The sequence below is a fragment of the Tupaia chinensis genome, unplaced genomic scaffold (genome assembly GCF_000334495.1).
Source record: "Tupaia chinensis unplaced genomic scaffold, TupChi_1.0 Scaffold144058_1, whole genome shotgun sequence".
Classification (NCBI taxonomy): Eukaryota; Metazoa; Chordata; class Mammalia; order Scandentia; family Tupaiidae; genus Tupaia; species Tupaia belangeri.
Window position 1 is genome coordinate 221,372 of NW_006203910.1, and position 5,337 is coordinate 226,708.

General features: G+C 36.9%; 1 pseudogene; it reads right to left on the reverse strand.

Moving 5' to 3' along the window:
* Positions 1-331: 331 nt before the first annotated feature.
* Positions 332-5,337, reverse strand: part of LOC102494765 (pre-mRNA-splicing factor CWC22 homolog) — a 29,493-nt pseudogene continuing 24,487 nt past the window's right edge.

Below are 5,337 nucleotides of genomic sequence, written 5' to 3' on the forward strand. Positions count from 1 at the left end.
AGAGAGAGAGAGAGAGGAAGTGAGAAAGCAATCCACCAGGTCCGAGACTTGAACCGTGGTCAGCCATGTGGGAGTCCAGCACCCTTAACCACCATGCCACTTGCTGGCCCCACTATCATCCATTCTGAGGTTCAAATTATTCCCAATTTGGGCATACATGGAGGTCCTGGAGATGCATCAATTATAAAACATGTTGAAGTGAAAACAGTTTAAAATGTACGATTACAAACCAGTACTTTACACAAGAATTCTTTATAAAGTTCATCAACCGATGTGAAAAATAATTTGTTTCAAATGAATATAAGGCATGATTCCGTCATGATTTATGGAATTATTTTTTCTTTGCTGGAGACCTTTCTCTTCGTCAATCCCAATTTTTCTTTGATTCTCTGGATTGTTCAGAGTGTCTGTTAGATTTTTCCCATTGCCTGTCAGCACCATTGTGATACTTATCTTAATCACATCTAGAACCTGAATGTTTCCTATTCCTTTCCTCTGACTTTGATCTATCTTTTTTTCTAATAGTTTCACTGTCTTTATTTCGGTACCTATGTTTCTCTTTTTCAGAAAAAGAATTTCTCTTCTCTCTACTCTTCTTTTGAGAATCACGCTTATTTTCAAGTCAATATGCATGTCTTGGTCAATGTTATTCACAACTCTACTGTAACTATTTTGTTCAAAAGGAATACCTCTGTCTGACGAGTAGTTTGTTACTGGATCTCTCCAATTCGTGTCTCTTGAATTTAGATCTGTTTTTCTGATCTTCTTTCTCTCTCAATCCTTGTTTTCTGGCACTTTTGTTCTGCCTTTCTTTCTTCTTGTTTCCTATTATTTGTTTGTTGCTTCCTGATCAATTTATCTACTTCTTTACTTCTGGTTTTCCCTTCTCCTTTCTTTCTTACATCTTTAGCTGAGGCAGAACTATGACTGTTGCTAGAGGAAGAATCGCTCTCCTCCCTTGATGACTCTGAACTGCTATCACTACTGTTGGAATCAGTCAGAGGAGTCAGACTCTGAAGAGGAGGATGCTAAAGAATAAGAGGATGGGGAGGATTTCTTTTGCTCAACCTCTGGTTTCTGTGCCACGGATGACATTTGGTGTATTTTTGAAATGCTCACGCAATTCATCATTAAACCTCCAAGGCCTATAGAGGTAAAGATTGTCTGGGGTAACAATCTTTTAAAGAATGGCTAAATGGTTTCATCCTTTAATCTTGCATTAAGTTTAGGAAGACCCATGTATTCACACAGCTCCTGGGAAAATATTTTGACAAAAATCCTACTAGATGATGTAGTTGATGTAGTTGTTTCTTCACTCAGTTTTATACATTTAAGAACACTCCATGGAAGCAAATCAGTGTATAAAAAGTGAGCAAACATCTTAGCAACATTTCTCAATTTGTTTGTTTCCAAGCGATGAATGGTATCATATTGTTCCTTGAATATTATTTGAGAGGATTCCATGTATTCTTTTTTTAGCATGCAAAATCACCCAGCTAATAAGCCAAAAAATGTCTCATATGTCTTTTAATGGGTACAGCAATCAAGTATCATGTTGCAGTTATTTCATTTGACTTTCAGGAAACTCCATTTTCAGCAACTTTGAGCACATTTTTAAAAATCTAAACTTGACTGAATAGCAAGGTAAATTCTACATTGAAATGAAACCAGATTGATTTCAGTTTTGTCATGAATTGTTACTTTCTGTCCTTCATCTTCTTCGCCTTCTTAATCCTCCTCTTCCTCTTTACTACTTCCAGCATCTTGGTCTATATTGGAGTCACTGTCTCCTTCATCAAGAATTTCCTTCTTAATAGTTTGTACTTCTCTTCATTCTACATAAAATTAGAGTCCATCTTGAAAACATTAAGAACATCTTCTGGATTATAGTCATCCTCCAAAGGCAGCCAATGGTTGATCTGATCATCTTCTTCTACTAAGTCAAGTCCTTCTAGGACAATTGGATGGTCCTTGAATCCATCCTTCCATACAGCAAACAGCACTTCAATTATATATTGAACGTTTTTGTCAATTTCAGACTCATGCAGAATGTTTTGAATGCATTCAAATATTGCATTGATTCCTCTTGGTGACACCTGTGTTAACTTGAGGCCACATTCCTTGAGAAAACTAATAGCTACTTCAACACTATTATCTGTTGGTCTTTCCGAGAGCAAAGTGAACATCTCTAAGCATAAAACTTCATGTGCCACATTTTGGTTAATAAGATGTGCCACAAATTTTGAAGCAGTCAGACAAAGTTTCTTATTGTTTCTTCGATACCCTTAATGAAAATTAAGAATTAGCCTCTTGATTAATTCTCCAATTTGTGGAAATTTTGAGTTGATAATTGCTACTAATGCAGCATAAACATAGGTGAATATTGGAAAAGCACTCTGTGCTTACAAAACAGATCTGGACAGCAGGCCTTTTCTTCTAACTATATTTTCTTGTAGAAGATCTTGGATGATAACACTTAAAGAAGAAATGTTGATTGTATTGATAAGAAAACACTGATTCACTTCTTTAGGGCCTCCCAGCTCATCCTCTGGTATGCTAAGCTGTTTTTGTCTGTAATCTGTTCTTGGGGAATACAGGCTTCAACAGTATGGGTGAGAAAAGGATCCAGCTCATCTTTCTTCTTTGCAGTAGGTTCATCTGCAACTCCATTATATTACCATAAGAACCTCCTCCTCTTCAATGTTCATAGTCTGGCCTGCCATAGTTAAAGTAGTCTCTGTCCTGGGGGTATCGCTCCTGTTCTGAATACCTGTCTTCTGAAGCGGAAGTCCTCTGATATGAATCATAATTTTCTATCATGACAAGAATATTTTATGTGTGCTAAACTACTTTTTATTTTCTGTTGCTAGTTGATCTAATAAATCAAACCACTGCTTGGTTCAAATAACAAGTATACAATGGTTTGAATTCCTTGACAGTTTACTTTTTGTCTTTAAACATCACCTAGAGAGAGCTCCACCAAACCATTACACCGGATATCCAAAGCACACACTTTGAAATCACTTTTGAAGATTACTATCCTAATTCTGACCTGGAGAATACCTGGCAGGTATGCTTCTCCTCTTCTCATCCATGTCCTTATGTCCTTGATAGTCATTGCTAATTAATCATAAGACTTCTCAGCCCAGTATTTTAGGCCACCATTACAAAGTGATTTGGATGACAAAGGAGATAAAGTAGCTTTATCCCCTTTCCATAATCAAAATATGGGACTTTTGGAGAGTTTTGTTTTTGTTTTTGTTTTGCTATAGGGTGCGTGCGCTCGCCAGACAGACAGAGAGAGACATAGAGACAGAAAGTGAGAGATCACCTCCCAGAGGGGATGGTCACGTCGCAATCCCTTCTCCTCCATTCTCCTCTCGGGATCTTGGGCATGCACGCACACGCGCCCGGCGTGAGTTTTAAGCCACCAGGTCCGGGACATGAACCACGGTCGACTACGTGGGAGTCCAGCGACATAGCCATTACGCTAACTACTGGTTCCCAAAATATGAGACTTTTAACATACAATTAAAGTTGTCTTGTTGGGGCTAGCTCTGTAGCATAGCCATTAAGTGCTGTGCATAGAAAGTCAGATCCCATATGACTGAATACAGTTCAAATCCTGGCCCTGTGGTGAAAAACACTGGGCACATGTACATGCATGTCTCAAATCCAGACAGGATGGAGAAATATAGGAAAGAGGATTACAGTGTGACCACACCCCACTGGGTATGATTTCTTTCCTTCTCTCTCACTCTTCTTGTTCTTGATCTCTGGCAAGTGCACACACCTTCTGGCTATTAAAAACACGTTTTCTTTGTTCATGATAGAGTACATGTATGAGAGAGAGAAAGAGAGAAAGGAGAGATGCACTCTATACAAGATCTGATCACATCATAATCCCTTTCCTCCAGCCCATCAGATCTTATGCACTCATGCACATACCAGGCATATTTCAGGCTAACTGCAATTACCATCTAGGATCTGGCTTCTCTTGAGCAATGCGTTATTGCTACACTGCAAATCTGGACCATTATCATATGTGTAAATGCATTTAAAAACTTTCACTTTGAGCACTATCAAATCTATCCACAGTTAGTTTCATGTAACATTCTAGTGAGACTAAAAGAAGAGAAAAAGAAGACAGGGACCGAAGTTAAAATTTTTAGCACTATGTCAATTTTTCCAAAAATGGAATTTTACAGGATTAAAAATAAACTAAAACAAGTGATTTTTTTCTAGAACTAGATCAGCAATACTCTTTACTGAACGAAGTTGAAAGACAATTTTAATCTCAGGGTGATGATGTATAATTAAACACATAAATGTCAAATTCAGAAATAACTAGGAATTCAGATATAAAAATGTATATTTTAGAATAATTAGCTTAGTGCTAAGACATAAGGATGTATGGAAGATGTGAGAGCCACCTGTTCATTTTATTTCCCAAGTTAAATAGAAAACATGACTTTAGTCACCTTCCATATATAAATTTAACTGAATATAAAATCCGTAATACACTGTGTGTAGCTGGGCTGTTGCTGCTTTCTGGCATTGAATGCATTTCTAGAAGTTTATTTAATAGAAACAGGCATTTGTATGAAGTATTTTTCCCCCTGGATTTTACAATTAAACCAGGGGAGAGTATAGTAATTTAAGATTACTAGAGCTTAGCAGATCTTATACTGAAAAATCTACATATATATTATTTTTATTGTTAAAAGCAGCATATGTGTTATTTTCCTTTGTAGTATCTCTGACAAAATTGCCACACTAGTCTAATGATTGACTTAGAACATGCTGTTATGTATCAGTAAAAACAGCCTTCTCAACCAACATCTAACCATGTTTGCAGTGGTACAGAAACCAAAATTATATTACTGACAAGCAATAATAGTAACAATTATAAAACAACTTTCTAATATTTATATACTACTTTTCGCTTTAAAAAGTGCTCTACATACACTTTAGTCATTTAATCTTTTTTTTCTTTTTTTTTCCCACTATAGGGCGCGTGCGCTCACCAGACAGACAGAGAGAGAGAGACAGAAAGCGAGAAATCACCCTCTTTGAGTATTGTTTTAATTAAGAGACTGTTAGGATTGCTGTGTAAAATGGTAAAGACAATAGTTCCTGCCTTTATGGAGTTCACAGTCTAGTGTAGAGCTTATAGTCGTCATCATTATCGTAACTGCTATTATCATAGTTATTGTAACTATTATTTTTTTTTCATGCTTGGTCTTGAAAGGATATCATAGAAATAAATGGAGAGAGGGACCAGCAGTTAGCGTAACTGCTATGTTGCTGGACTCCCACGTAATCGACCGTGGGTAG